The sequence below is a fragment of the Mirounga leonina genome, unplaced genomic scaffold, assembly GCF_011800145.1.
Source record: "Mirounga leonina isolate KUSES-001 unplaced genomic scaffold, KU_Mleo_1.0 Mir_242, whole genome shotgun sequence".
Classification (NCBI taxonomy): domain Eukaryota; kingdom Metazoa; phylum Chordata; class Mammalia; order Carnivora; family Phocidae; genus Mirounga; species Mirounga leonina.
In genome coordinates this window covers 1624159-1640604 of record NW_023270627.1, presented here as the reverse complement: position 1 = coordinate 1640604, position 16446 = coordinate 1624159, and the positions used below count along the sequence as shown (strand labels likewise).

At 40.0% G+C, this 16446-nt stretch overlaps 1 long non-coding RNA gene across 1 annotated transcript in view; it reads left to right on the top strand.

Moving 5' to 3' along the window:
* Positions 1-16446, top strand: part of LOC118026584 — a 90126-nt gene that overhangs the window by 58013 nt on the left and 15667 nt on the right. Inside the window, exon 2 of the long non-coding RNA XR_004683625.1 lies at positions 3747-3866. This is a non-coding gene — a long non-coding RNA (uncharacterized LOC118026584). The remainder of the gene's footprint in view (positions 1-3746; positions 3867-16446) is intronic.

Genomic DNA, 16446 nt, shown 5'->3' with positions numbered 1-16446 from the left:
GCTGTGAAAAATGATGTACAACAGACCAGCGACCATTCTCAAAAGCCAGTTTACTTTTGTGTAATGAGAAAAACAGAGAAAGGAGATGGTAGAAGTAATTACCTAAGCTCATTCGATAAACTTTGAAAATTAATAGAGAATATGGGAAAGATGTTCCCTCGCCACCTGTCAGAACACTCTAGGCAACTCCACCAGGCTGAGGTTCTTTAGGTTTGAAAGCCTAAAAGGTGGCACCCAGTGGGTAAACTCCCATGCATTTCATCTGGTCTTAGACCAGAGGTTCTCAACATGAGCAATATTGACATTTGGGGCTGAATCAGTCTTTGTTGTGGGGGCTGTTTTGTTCATCACAGGATGTTTAGCAACGTCCTGACTTTTACCCACTAGAAGCCAGTAGCAGTCCCAGTTGTGGTCATTCAAAATATCTCCAGGGGCACCTGGGTGGCTCAGTTGGTTAAGCATCTGACTCTTGATTTCAGCTCAGGTCGTGATGTCAAGGTTGTGAGATGGAGCCCTGTGTGGGGCTCCACTCTGGGTGTGGCTGCATGGTATTCGCTCTCTCTCTCCCTCTGCCCTTCTTCCCTACCCCTGTGCATGCATGCACTCTCTATCTCTCAAAACAAAAAACAAAAAACAACTTCAGAAAGTAACAAATATCCCTCCCAGGGGGTGGGGGCAAAATTGTTCCCAGTTAAGAATCACTGTCTTAGAGTGACAGCTTTTATATTGGCCTCAACTGTTTCCTACTCTATTTCAAAGACGTAAAGGAAACTGTTTAGCCCATAGCCAACAGACCCATAGGCCATTAGTAATGGCCACAGTAATAGCCCTCTTGGCTATAGAATAATGCTAGAAGAGTTTGAGAGAGGGTTTTCTATCCTGGAATAGAGAAACATAATCAAACATAAAGAAAACATTGACTATGTTTCAAACACAGAGAAACAAATCAAAGTTCAGGTCAAAAAGCAAAACCCAAACTTGGTTTCTACACTGTCTTTTTCTTAATGATGCAATCATTTTTCATTTTCTCCTAGTCTTCAAAATAGGGATTTGAGTTTACACTATTTAAGAGACCTCTAAGGTTCATTCATATTCTTTCCATTTAATATAAAGAAAGGTAAGTCTCAGGGAAGGCTGATGAGCAATATATTTAAGACTGCCCGAAGTACTGATATTTTGGATTCCTGAGGCTTACCGCAGAAGTTGGAAGTGACCTTCCCTTCTTAGACCTGTCTTTAATATAGAGCTGTGCATGCTGGGCTGAGCAAGCCACTGCACAGGCGAGCCCACCTGATCTCACGGGCAAACCCCAAATCAGGAGTCAAGCTCTGAAGTCTATGTTCCTGCCTCTGCCAATTAATGTGACCTTGGGACTCATGAGCCTGAGATTCAGTTCCTCCTCTGCAAATTGAGAACTCCCATGATGAATTGATGTGATTGCTGTGATGATTACATTAGCATCATGATCATGGTCACTCGTGTTATTCTAATTTTCCTCCCTCCCTTTCTTTTCTCTCTACTATGTCTATTCCTTGCACATGCCCAGGCCTCAGGATCACAGCCCTTCCATCCTTGCTCAGGCCCAATTCTGAGTCCCAGCATTACAGAAAGCTCACCACCACCTCTCTGGCTTTTAGAAAACCAAGTTCACAGGCTTCAAAAAAATTAACAGAGCTGTCTTTCAATTTCTTACTATTTGAAATGGTTTCATTAAATGTCCAATGCTTAGATGTCCATGCATGTAAAAAATTAAGTTCTCTGTTAAATGAATCAACAAAGTCCTAGAGCTGGGGCAGGAGGAATATTGGAAGTCATCTAGTCTAGCAAGGATTCCTTGTATAGTGCTCCTGGTGTGTGGTCAGGATACTTTCACTGAGAGGTAACTCAGACCCATCTCAGTAAGTTCTAATTCTTGCTAGTGCCCTACTTTGTATGTTTTGTGTTTTCTTCTGGAACAATACTGGTTGCATCTTCTTCCTCATTCACTAATGAGCTACATGTCCATCGGCAAGTCATGGGCCTCTAAGTTTACTGCATTTAATGGCTTTATATGTGAATACATCAAACACAAAACAATGAAACTAATTCTGCAGCCACACAACCACCTGAAACCTAGTCTCATTTCTTGCATTTAGTGGGGATTGTATAACTTGGAAGATGACTGATCTCCCAGTGATCTGAACCTTCAGACAAAAGGTTTACAGAATACATTCAGATTCACAGTCTTCCTCCAGAAGAATAAGTTTTGAACACACTCCAAAGGGAGTATGAATTAAAACCTCCAGGTATGTCTAGAGAATAGAAAAAGAAACTTGAACATGACTTTTATGCCATTTCTGTATTGGCATTTCTGTCACACTTGTAATTGGAGAAGAAAAATGAAGAATGGGGGCGCCTGGGTGGCTCAGTTGGTTAGAGCCTCTGCCTTCAGCTCAGGTCATGATCTCAGGGTCCTGGGATCGAGCTCCGCATCAGGCTCTCTGCTCAGCAGGGAGTCTGCTTCTCCCTCCCCCTCTGCCTGCAGCTCCCCCTGCTTGTGCTTTCTCTCTCTCAAATAAATAAATAAAAATCTTTAATAAAAAAAAGAAATATGAGGTATGTACAAACACAGGGAATATAGTCAGTGGTGTTGTAATAGTGCTCTGTGGTGACAGACCGTAGTTACATGCTTGTGGTTCATCACGTAGAGTTGTTGAATCACCATGTCCTATACCTGAAACTAATGTAACGTTGTGTGCCAACTGTATTCAAATTAAAAAAAATTTTAAATGAAGTGTATGAAAAGGCTTTAATACTAACACGGCTAATAAGGGGGAGACCCCATTATGTGAGGTATGTGCAACTTTCTCACTAAATTTGAAAGCAGTGCCAACACTCTCTGGGACCATAACACCCACCGGTTTCCTTTCATCCTTCCTGCCAGTGCCGTAGGGCTTTTTCTGGACACCAGAAACACCTTCCTCTGAGGCACTTTCCAGCATCAACTGAGCAGCCCGTGTTGCCAGCCGGGTTCCTGGATGCCTTTTCCATTATGCAATCTCCTTCTGTTAGAATGCGCCACTCCACATAATGTAGGCATTGAAGGGAATGGAATATGGTACAGGAAGGATGTTAGAGATTAAGTGAAATCTTTGTAAGATGTACTCCAGGTGCCCGAATATATAGCTTTATTTATGGACATCCACACTCTCCCATTAATGGTGGGATCTTGAACAATTACCTAACCTATCTGTGCCTCAGTTTCCCGATTAGTAAAAGAAAGTGGTAATCATACTTACATCATAAGGTTATTATGAGGACTAAGTGAGTTTAAGTTAAGCACGTAGAACAATACAGACCCTATAACTACTGTATATGTTTGAAGTTCTTATTGTTACAGAGAAGAAAATGTGGCAATGTCTCTGTTTCTCATTTAATTGGCTATTCATGGCTTTGGAAAGTAATATAATAATTGAGTTATTTTTTGCTTAATTTAATGAGCAGATTTTGTCTCCACGATGAGCAAGACCTACTGCTTTGCTCACCCTAATAGAACAGAAGGTTCTAGATTCCATGGGTACCAGGTTCAATTTCTGCCTCTACAAATTCAGAGCTTCTGAAGTCTTCTTTTTCTGGAGTATGTGTATGTGTGAGTATGTGTGTATGCCCACACACACCGAGAAAGTGGCAGAGATGCATCCAGCTGGTCTGGACTACCCATTCTTCTGTCATTCCTCTTCATAATGAAACCATGTGATTTCTTTCAGCAAGTGCACCTTGCACCACCTGGCCTGCCTTTAATGGATGCCATGCCCAGAAATGATGAAAGGCATTGGCTCTTACAAATGAGACTATCCCTCCAATCAAGCTGAATACTCACCATGGAGGTAGGGCAGGAAATATCATGAATTGTATTTTTTTTCCCCTCACCCAGTGAAGCCCTAGTATTTCTCACTGCATTATTCTTTGCTTAATTCAATATTTAGATCCTTGAATAAAAATTCTACAAGAGACTTTCTAGCAGTCTTACTGTGATCCTGACCTTTCTTTATGTCCTTACTTGGATAGTAGTAACACCTATATGTATATAGGTGTGTAAAAAGTATAGATATTTAATATATTTACATATGTACATATATATATATATATATATAATTTTGACCAAATAATTTTGGCTCAACACACCCAAGACTGAAAGATATTAGTCATCCTAAAGATAAAAGGAAGTAGTAAAGCAATACATAATGTTTTAAAAAAGATTTTAACAGATTTCCATAGACAAGGCTTCCGGTATTTCTGGTTAACAGCAAAATCATCATTGGGACACCAAAAGAGTGGAAAATATTGGTGGAAAATGTCATCACCTGGTATATATATATTTTTTTAAGCCTATCGTCAAGTAAGATCTTGCACTATACCATTCCTTCTTCCTTCTGATTCCAATATAGGGAGTGGGGTTTTCCCACGCCCAAGAGGAAAAAGAATCCTGTTTCCTTTCTCTCTGACAATAATCTTGTTGCAGGACAGATGAACAAGGCAAAGTGTAAGCCTAGCCTTGTTGAAGTGCTCCTTCCCATGAGGTACAAGACCGCACAAATTTGGTGTCTTGCAAGGCAAACCTAGCAAGCAGGAAAGCCTTGTAGGTCCTTCAGCAATCTCCTCTTAGAGATGCCAACACTCCCTCACTCAATAAGCAGCTAATGTCCTTCACGATATCCTTTGTTGTCCAAGCTCCCCCCAAGGTCCTGCCCCCTAGACCTGCCTTGCATAGTATGCTCCATGCCCATGGCTTCTTTTCAGCCCCCTAGGCTGCCCCTACTCCCTTATGTGCCTCCCAATGAGACATGATGGTGGAATTTCAGACACTGCAGCATGTTGATAAGGGCAGGCAGGATGTTTGGAATCCCATAGAATCGCCTAGGAACGCTGTATCTTACTCTGGGTTGACAACCACACAGGCACTGCTACCTTTGGAGGCCCCAAAAGTTGAGTCATGTATAATCGCTCACTCTCTTCTCTCCCAAACCTTGTATTTTGGCTTCTTTTTTCTTTTCTTTTTTTTTTTTTAAGATTTTATTTATTTGACAGAGAGAGAGAGTACAAACAGGGGGAGGCAGTAGAGGGAGAGGGAGAAGCAGACTCCCCAAGGAGCAGAGAGCCCGATGCGGGGCTCTATCCCCTGGGATCACGACCTGAGCTGAAGGCAGATACTTAACTGACTGAGCCACTCAGGTGCCCCTATTTTGGCTTCTTTATAAGTAGCAAGATGGGTGCTGCCAATCCTTAAGTAAACCCATGCTGCCCCTTTAGTTATGAAGACTCACCGTTTTAGAGTCTATATGGGTCATGTATGCTGAGGATGGGAGTTATGTGCTTAAGATCCTATGAACATGTTTTATAACTCCTCTTCTAAAAGTCTATCACAGAACTATAGAATCCATAGATCTTTCTCGGAGTGAGCTCTGAAGAAAAATTCACACACATACCCACAAAAGAAAGATAAAATGAAAAGGAGACCATGATGCTAATTTTTCTAACAAATGCTAAAGTTGTAGTTTTGGTGTTTTCGTTTCCTTTTCTTTCTTTCTTTTCTTTCTTTCTTTCTTTCTTTCTTTCTTTCTTTCTTTCTTTCTTTCTTTCTTTCTTCCTTCCTTCCTTCCTTCCTTCCTTCCTTTCTCTTTCTTTCTTTCTTTCTTTCTTTCTTTCTTTCTTTCTTTCTTTCTTTCTTTCTTCTTTCTTTCTTTCTTTCTTTCTTTCTTTCTTTCTTTCTTTCTTTCTTTCTTTCTTCTTTCCTTCCTTCCTTTCTTTCTTTCTCTTTCTTTCTTTCTTTCTTTCTCTTTCTTTCTTTCTTTCTTTCTTTCTTTCTTTCTTTCTTTCTTTCTTTCTTCTTTTCTATTGTAGTATATAATTTTTAAAGGGAAAAATTCATAGAGACCAATGAATTTGAAGAAAAAGATCAGGAGGGCCTTTTGTTTGCAAAATACAAAGAAGAACCCTTTTCAAAACTGTGGCTTAAGTGATGTCAGTAGTTACAAAGTCCCTGGAGCTGATGAATGACATTTTAAGCCATGATTGACATTCATCCTTTCTTATCATGAGCATTCTTAGATCATTCCCCAGGGAGTTCTAAAATTTTTCTAAGGAACTTCTGCATCATTCTAGAGTAGCATTTGCTAAACTTAATTGCCTTAGGAAAAAAAACACTCTTTTATATCATTTTGCATAGCAACATCCCAAACACAGAAAACATGATGATGCATGGAAAATATAAAGTCTGGGAGAAATACAGCTATGGAGGGACTAGTCATGTGTTCCCAGAAATCACTTGAGGACTGTTTCTGCTCTCTCATGACAACTGCCAAGGGCCAGGTTCATCCATGGTTCTTTTTTTTTCCCTTGAAGCTCTGCCTTAGCAATTCTTACAATTTTTATTTTACTCGGAAATCAGGTGAAAAGGAAAAAAAAAATCAATGCTTATTGAAGGAATAAAAAAATCTCTCAAGATGATGTGTACTCCCATAAGGATGGGTTGCATATTTTAGAAGTATAGTAAGTATGCACTGGTCTGAAACAGTTACCATAGGAACAAAACTTTTTCCCCATTAGAAGGAAGGGTAGTCACTGTAGTAAATTTCCACACAAATATCTAAGCTACACCAATTGAGCATCAGTTGGGAATCAAATCCAACATACTGTGTATTTAATAGGCTGATGTTAGAGGGGGAGGATAAGGACTCTAATATAAGGAAAATTTTTGCACATCCAATGATCAAACTAGGTTTGCTAAACAAACCATCAAAATAGGCACTTTGGTGCCCACTGCATTTTTTATTCTGCTCTAATTTCCCAGAAGGGCATCACCCTAACTCAGCTAAAAGCTGTGCCAAGCAATATCAAAGAGGAGTCTTACAGCATGGTTCATAAGAATTTATTCTGAAGAAGAGAGAAAATGTGGCAGAGCACTACATAAGAGGATACATAGGGTTCTGGGAGCAATGGGAAGTGTCGAGTGGGGTTAGAGTTATGGATGCTTCCACAATGAGCTGGATTTGAGTCTAGCTCTAAATGTAAAGACATTTTAGGACTACCTTAACCTTAATCTCTTTATTTCACATAAGAATACATGAAAAAATCTGCATATTAAGTAGAAAAAGTCTCTTTTCCTATAAAATAAAAATTCTAAGTGATAAGAAAGCACTGTGACTAAGATTTTTTTTTCTTACTGGTACCAAAAATGATACATCTACAATGACATCTTAGATTTAATGAGATATGGGCATAGGAAAAGGATGAATAAGGAAAATATGATCTTGAGGATACGTAAGAGGAAAGCAGAAGTTCAATATGTGAGGTGGAGTAGGGGTGAAAGATCATACCACATAAGACCCCCAGAAAAATATTGGTTAGCAAATATAATAATTTTAGATTTAGTTTTCTCTTAAACATTTGAATAAACTATCTAGCCATGTGAATTCTGATGACTTTTAAAAGAAACTAACAATTTAAAATAGTTTTAAAATCTAACTATTTTAAGAAAATAAGTCTCAATGTGTGTATTAAAAGGATTGTAATAAGAAAATATCAATCTAGGGGTACCTGGGTGGCTCAGTCAGTTGAGCGTCTGACTCTTGATTCTGGCTCAGGTCATGATCTTGGAGTCGTGAGATGGAGACTTGCATCAGGCTCTGCACTCAGCTGGGAGTCTGCTTGAGATTCTCTCTCTCCCTCTCCTTCTCCTTCTGCCCCTACCCTCTGCTGACATGCTTTTTTTTTTCTCTCTCTCATTCAAATTAATAAATAAATCTTTAAAAACATGTATCAATCTAAACACTCATTATAATTGAATTGAATTGAATTTATGTGAAAAATACCTCAGTCTAAAAAAATCCCCAAATACCAGATGCTGAATCAATGCCAGGTAATTACTTAAAGTATACTTAAAATTCTGAGAGAATACTAGAAACCTAAGACTAAATGATGATAGAATAATGTATCTTTTACAGAGAGCATATTCTACTGAAGGCCCTTGGCTTACATTTTACTTTCTTAGAATTCTCCATTTCATTTAATTTTTGAAAGCATAAGGGTCAATTGTCATCAATTTCTTGGCTCATACTGGAGTAACTAGAAATTTTGAACCCTTAGAATCTTGGCATATTCTTTATTTTACTTTTTATGCTATAAAATATACTTAGAAGGCTTCTTACCAGAGTCTTTTAGGCTTTACTACTGTATTTTAATTCTCCAAAGGGTGTGTCAAAGAGATTTAAAAAAAAAAAGCTTTGGGTGCATTACAAAAGAACTCCTGCAGTTAATGCTGTAGCAAGTTGGTGATCTAAAATCTATGATAGGGGCCCCTGGATGGCTCAGTGGTTAAGCGTCTGCCTTCGGCTCAGGTCATGATCCCGGGGTCCTGGGATCGAGCCCCACATCGGGCTCCCTGCTCCTTGGGAAGCCTGCTTCTCCCTCTGTCCCTCCCCCTGCTTGTGTTCCCTCTCTCACTGTGTCTCTCTCTGTCAAATAAATAAAATCTTTAAAAAAATAAATAAAGATAAAATCTAAGATAATGTTATGATTTCAGGCTGAACTCACCAGTCTTACTTGCTTATACCACCTGTACCTTGTAAGGCCCTCGGGTTAGTGCCGAACATCATCTTACTACGTGGGTGGCAGGTGTCTGTCATCTCAATAATTCTGCAGAAAAGCCAGGGAATTTGTTTGAAAGTATTTGTCCAGATGAAACCATATGGGGCCTCCAGGGTGCTCTGGGCCTGAAGCCTAAGCCTGCTGGCTGTGGAGAGCCACAGAGCTCATCCACAAGAAAATCTGATGTCTCCTCAAAGCCAGTAAAGATAAAAGAAACCTGCATTAGTCCAAAAGAGCACAGCTCATGTGTGGGAATTGCACAAGATTAGGGTTTGTCCTTTGTTGGCCTTAGAAAGGCCAGGGAATAGAAAGGAAAGTAGACAGCCACTGAGTCCTTCTGTTTTGTTGCTTTCCTTGCTTACGAGAAACTTTTGGACAGTTAACTTTGCCTTGATTAACTCTATTGGTGGGTAGGGGGCCTTGATAGCAAACTCTGGCTATTGTGTCCCCTTAGGTGATATAGCCACATCATTGGAACAGAATCCTGCGAAAGGTAAGACTTGACAGGCTTTCTGTGCCTTAGAATGGTCTGATTCCTCTTAGTAGTGATTGAACTGCATGACATATAGATGATAGGAGAGATTCTCGGGCAGGCTAGAAAGCTGTTGACCCTTGTTATCCCATGGCAAAATATTTGGTAAAGTTGTCACTCGAACTGTCATAGAAGCGAAACCACTGGCTTGTCTATCCCCTTGAGGGGAACTCTTTGGAAGAACTCAGAATATTGCGGTAGGTTGATGGCTCCTTGTTGCTTTTATCAAGATAATGATGAGAGAAAAGTAGTCAGGCAAGGGCCATGCAGTTTGCACAGAGAGATGGAAGTGAACAGACTTGTGTTAAGGAGGGCTTCTTGGAATGCAGGTTGCCACCTAAAGTCCAAATGTGTAGTCCTCCAGTGTTGGAAAATGCAGTCAAGAAAGAGAGAAACATAAAACAAAGGGGGCAGGAGACCCAACACAGACTCTACCACTGGGAAGATGAAAGCAGATCTGGGCGCCTGGGTGGCTCAGATGGTTAAGCGTCTGTCTAAGGCTCGGGTCATGATCCCAGAGTCTGGGATCGAGTCCCGCATCGGGCTCCCTGCTCCGCGGGAAGTCTGCTTCTCCCTCTGCCTCTCTCTCTCTCTCTCTGTCTCTCATGAATAAATAAATAAAATCTTAAAAAAAAAAAAAAAGATGAAAGCAGATCTCAGATGGTTGCAGCGAATCCAGATTGGAAAATTCAACTGGTACCCATCGCTTCTCTTCCATCCAGAATGTACACATAGGCATAGTGAAGGTCAGAATTCCTGATGGAATCCACAATGTTGCTGGTGTCTGGCTGATAAAGAATGACAGGACAATAAAAAGATATTTTCCTTACTTGAACACTTACACTGATCTGTGATGCCTCTCTTGGCAAGAGTCTTCTGATCCCCAGACTGTGACAGAAGAAAACTGCATATCTGTCAAACTGGAGTACTTCTCCTATACATTCATAGATGATTGTGTTTATATTATAGATACATAAATGCATAGAATAGTCTTTGGAAACTTACACAGGAAGCTGGTCACAGTGATTGCTTCTGGGAAGGGGGATGCAGTGGCTGGAGGAAACAGCATGAGGGAGACTTACTTCTCTCTTCTTCCATTTGGGCAAATCACTGGTCCATGTATATACATCTCCTATTCACAAACACACACACACCACAAAGTAAAAAAAAAAAAAAAAAGTTTCTAATAAAATTACAATTCGCATACCTTTTAACCTAGTTATTTCTCTCCTGGGAATGATTTCCTACAAATAGAACCTAATATGTGAAATGATGTATGTTGAAAGTCATTAAATTGTAGCCTTGCTTTTAATAGTAAATATTAAAAACAACTTAAGTGAAATCTTAAATGTCCATCGATAGGGCACTGGTGAAGTGTATTATATACAGACATATGATTTAATACCATACATCCACAAAAAGAAATAAAGAACAGTATATATTGATAAAAATGAGCTCTACAATATTACTAACTGAAAGAAGCAAGTATTGTATACTCTCATTTGAGTTAACAAAATGAGAGGAATATATACGTATATATATGTGTATATATAGTTATGTATGTTTTTGTATATACACATACATATTCATTTGTTTTGATAAAATATTTCTGAAAGGTACATAAAAGTTGATAACATTGGCTGTCTCAGAAAAGGAGAACTTGGTAGCAGAGGTTCAGCGGTGGGATAGATAACTTTTATTCCAAAAGAATTCCATATCCATATTCCATATCAGTAACAACATTAGGTAAGTGTATACCCTTGCTTCATAGACAACATTCATTTGAGTGCCTAAGTGGCTTAACTTGTCTATTAATACAGCCCACATTAACAGTTGGACCACCAAAGCCAAGGATACTTTTCAACAGCTCAAGGAAATTTTTCAGTAAGTAAGAAGGCCAATACTGGTTAATAGCATAATTAACTCTTAAGAGGGCAATCTAACTTCTCTCATTTCCAAGTTCTTAGTAACCCACAGAAGGTGATTTGTTCATAAACACTGGTTCTTCCAAATAAAAGACAAGCATAGATAAGAGACAAAAAGAGCAAGATAATTTTTCTGGAGGTTTTTTTTTTTTTTTTAAAGATTTTATTTATTTATTTGACAGAGAGAGAGACAGCGAGAGAGGGAACACAAGCAGGGGGAGTGGGAGAGGGAGAAGCAGGCTTCCCGCCGAGCAGGGAGCCCCATGAGGGGCTCGATCCCAGGACCCTGAGATCATGACCTGAGCCAAAGGCAGTCGCTTAACCAACTGAGCCACCCAGGCGCCCCTTTTCTGGAGGTTTTGTTCCTTCCTGGCTGAGACCTGCTATGGTGAAAAAAATTTGGTTCTGACGGTTAAGTTATGTGACCTTTGGGAAATCACTCAGTGTCCCTCAACCTGTCTAATTTAAAAATTATATATATATATATAATTTATATCACTCATCCAATCTCATCTCCTTATATAGGCAACATCCTGTAGAATAAAAAGCCTGATTCTAAAGGCCATATCTGCATGTACCATTTAAAAAATTAACATGTGCATGGATTTTTTACACCGATCTTGTGAAACGGTATGTTCAGTTTCCAGGGATAATTAGCATCAACTTCGTCTGTTGCTAATTTTAGTTATTTCTCACCAAGTACATTACGACGAAAAAATGCTGCTGTCACCTTTGATGTCTTTCACCAATGAACGAATGAATCAATGGTTTATCATAGGTTCCTTTTTCCTTATTTATTTTTTTGCCATAGGCCTTGTTCTAAGAGCATAGAGTCTGGCATGGTCAGAGAGAATGTTCTTCTATAATGAGAACCACTCTTTCTAGCTAAAAGGACATATTCCCTTTCTTTTTAAGATGCTCTCTTCCTGTCCCTGTTCCCTTCCCTCCTTCTTTTCGTTCTCCACTTCTGTCCTTTCTTCCAGCACTGGTTTCCTAGAGAGACCATTTATTTAAAATCCTTGAGTAAAGAACACCTTTAGAGTAGTTGAAAACCTCAAATGACTATTATTATAAAGTTTCCTTCTAAAAAGACCTAAAAACTAGCAAAGAGTTGTGCTCTACTTAACATTCTTTCCAATATGTCAAATGGCAGATTGAGCTGGTGAGTGTTGGTGCCTATCATTGGCTCTGGATCTTCTAGTGCTTTTCTGTGTCCTGATGAGTTTCAAGACCAAACTTCTGCATAAGCTAAGTTGAAAATAGTCATATACTTTGAGAGCGACGGGCCATTAGAACTGGAGGGAGGGTTGAACGAAACCTACTTCAGTTTTTTCACTTTACAGATGAGGAGACTAAGGTTGAGGGACACTGAGTGATTTCCCAAAGGTCACATAACTTAACCGTCAGAACCAAATTTTTTTCACCATAGCAGGTCTCAGCCAGGAAGGAACAAACCCTCCAGAAAAATTATCTTGCTCTTTTTGTCTCTTATCTATGCTTGTCTTTTATTTGGAAGAACCAGTGTTTATGAACAAATCACCTTCTGTGGGTTACTAAGAACTTGGAAATGAGAGAAGTTAGATTGCCCTCTTAAGAGTTAATTATGCTATTAACCAGTATTGGCCTTCTTACCTACTGAAAAATTTCCTTGAGCTGTTGAAAAGTATCCTTGGCTTTGGTGGTCCAACTGTTAATGTGGGCTGTATTAATAGACAAGTTAAGTCACATGCTAATCTTGTGACATTGGCCAATGACATTAACATATCTAGAGAGATAAGAGGATTTCAGCATAAGAGTTTGAACAGCAAATATAGAACAGGAGCAGGGGAACCAAGGTAGGGAGTTGACCTGTCTCCTGGTCAGAGCAGGGTAGAGGAAAGCCCAGCTGGGGTGTTGAGAATTTCATTCCCATTGTCCAGCATCTCCCTTAGGAAAAGGGTCCTTCTTTTTTGAATTTCCTTGGCTTCCTGGTTTTCTTATGACCTCTCAGGCCACTCATTCTCTCATCTACTTGCTCCTTCCTGCTCTCCCATCTCATTTCTACATGGTAGAGTCATTGGGATCTCATTTATGGTCTTCTCACTGGATACTTTGTCCCAAAGTGATCTCATTCATGCTGATGAATTCTCAGATTTATAGCTCTATCCCAGATCTTTTTTTTTTTTTTTTTTAGAGACAGAGAAAGAGAGAGAGAGAGAGAGAGCATGTGCATGGAGGGGCAAAGGGAGAAGGAGAGAGAGAATCCCAAGCAGGCTTCATGCACAGCGCAGAGCCCAACCCTGGGTTGGATCTCACAACCCTGAGATCAAGAACAGGCTGAAATCAAGAGTCAGACACTTAACTGACTGAGCCACCCAGGCACCCCTCTCACTCAAATTATCTATCTATCTATTGATCGATCGATCTACCTACCTATCTGTATCATCTATCTCCAACTAGATGTCACAGAATTGTCATAAATACATGTGTAAAATTTTATCTGTCACCATCATTTATCATCATCTATCTCCAACTAAATGTCACAAGATTGTCATAAATACAAAGGTCTAAAATTATATTCTTGATCTCTTTACCTATCCTCCCCAGTCTGGTCCACCTTTAGATTTCCCCAACTCAGAAAATGGCACCTCCATTGCTTGGCTGCTAAAATCATAAATTTGGTGGTCATCCTTGAAATCTCCCATCTCCTCCCCTTTCAATCCATCACAAGTTACATTTTTATTTTTATATATTTCTTGAAGCCAGCAGCTATGCTTCGTCTTCACACTACCATGGCACTGGTATATGCCACTATATTCTTCACCTGGAGGACTATGATAGCCTCCTAGTCTCTCCACATTCATTCGTTCTTCTACTTTAATCTATGTAGTGAGTGATCATTTAAAAATATATTGTATTATGCCCCATCTCTGCTTAAACAGGTTAATGCCTGTTGCTTCCCTCTTCATCTTCAGCTTGAATCCTTCTCCCTTCGCTGTATACCCCAGCCCCAATGGCTGCCTCCCTCCTATGGGTTGAGAGTTCCCTGCCCCATATCCTTTATATGTTACATTCTGCTTGGAATTTTTTACTTCCACAATCCTTCTTTTCCCCATCTCTCCCAACTTCTATTAATTCTTTAGTCTATTTTTAAGTGTCATAGAGACAGAAATTAGAATGGCAGTTGCCAGAGGCTGGGGGATGGGGGAGAATGGGGAGTTACTATTTAGAAGGTACAGAGTTTATTTTATAAGATGAAAAGGCTTACAGAGAAAGATGGTGGTGATGGGTGCACAACACACTGAATGTATTTAATCCCACTGAACTGTACATTTAAAAATGGTTAAGATAGTAAGTTTTGTTATGTATTTTATCATAATAAAAAAATCGATCTTCAGGAGGCAACTCAGATTCATGTGCCTTTTAATTCATGTGCACCAGTCTCTGAGGTCCTGAGAACAATGAACCTATGGGCCCTCAGACTTGAGCTCAGGCCCTGGACCACATTCATTCACTAATAAATATTACCCAGGACGCTTTGTTGGAGACAACCTTGCAAACCTTTTTCCTTAGTGACGCTTGGCAGCATTACTGACTTAAGCTTATCTTTTGTGTGTGTGTGGGGGGGATATCTGCGCTGAGTAATTCAGGAAGTATTGCCAAATTTTTGCCAGTCATTAAAGATAGCTGTTTCCAAATACAGTTATCATCTGCATGTGCCACTAAGGAGATTAGCCAGACTAGGGTAATTTCAGGCTAGGACTTCAAAACTGTTCAATCAGGTCCTTTCCTGCAACTGGATTTTATAAGCTTGGGAAGTTCTATTGATAGTATGCTAATGGGCCCAGAACCAAATGGACAAAAGTACTACAGAACTGAAGTGTTCTTTTTTTTTTTTTTTTTTTTTTTGAGATAGAGAGAGAGAGTGTGAGCTTGACCAGGGGTGGCGGGTGGTTGCAGAGGAAGAGAGAGAATCTTGAGCAGGCTCCATGCTGGGCATGGAGCCTCACACAAGGCTCAATCCCATTACCCTGAGATCATGACTTGAGCTGAAACCAAGAGTTGGACACTTAGCCGACCAAGCCACCCAGGTGCCCCAGAATTGGATTCTTAATAATAAACCTTAGTAAGGAATGTATTGTCTTCCTACATGCCAGGGACTATGCTGTTGTAATGTTGTTTCATTCCATTCCCATCACAACTCTATAAAGCATGGCTATAGGTTATCAACCCCATTTTATAGACTGGGAAAACATATCTTAAAAAGATTCTGAAGCACAGTTAATAAGTGCTGGGCTGGGATGTGAACCTGCATCCACCTGACTCCAGAGCTTGAGCTCATAAGCACTACAAGAGGTTGCCTTCTCCTGACTTGCTCATGCAGCTAGTTGCTGCGGTGTCAACTGCCTTGTTTAGTGGCCCAAATCCCTATCCTCTAAGTCTGATTTATGTCGTGATAATAATGCCAAGGGGTCATCAAAGTATATGTTTGGACATTATTCATTAATTTATTCAACAAAGGTTTTCTGAGCACCTTCTATGATGTAGATTCTAAGGAATGCAGACAAAAAAATACAGCCCCTTCTCCCCCAGAAGCGAGCAGTTTTGTGGGAAACAGCAGATAATCACATATACACAATACAACATGAGCAATGCTGGAAGAGGAGGACTGAGTCTGAGAAATCAAAAAGGGGTGTCACGGAAATGTAATGTGATCCAACTCTTGAAGAGCAGATTTTCTCCAGGCAGATATGCAGGAGGAGAAAGAAAAGGGCAGAGGAAACAATGTGCAAAGACTGGGGGGAGGGGCATCTATATCTCAGTATTATAGGAACACCCATCACCGTGGGGAGGGGGCAGCATTTCAAGGAACCAAGCCAAAGAGGTCACAGGCAAAGGGCCAGACCACATCAGGTTTTTATTCTACTCAGAGCTCTTTTGAATAGGAATAAAAACCAAGTCAAACTAGCTGCAGGAATGAAGTTTGACCTTTTAGGCTCAAGTGCCTGCTCCCAAATGACTGTGGTCTCTGTGTCTCTTAATTCACATTCTCGAGAAAGAGAATCTGATCACTGATCAATCATTGAGTCAGGTGTCTGTCCCTCCTCTGCCTGGTAGAATGACCCAGGTGTGTGTGTGTGTGTGTGTGTGTGTGTGTGTGTGTGTTTGAATGTGAATGTGGGAAGCTAGCACTGGAGATTTTCAAGTTTAGGATCCCACGGTAGGAGTGTAGGATAATGTCTCAGGAATAACGGATGGGAAGGTTTCCCTAAGAGGCCTGTGAATGAGAAAGGCAATAAAGTCAATCTAGAATAACATCGTGGGCCATGGAGAAAAGTCTATTCTTTAGTAGACATACAGGAAGAGAAAAACCATCCATTAAAA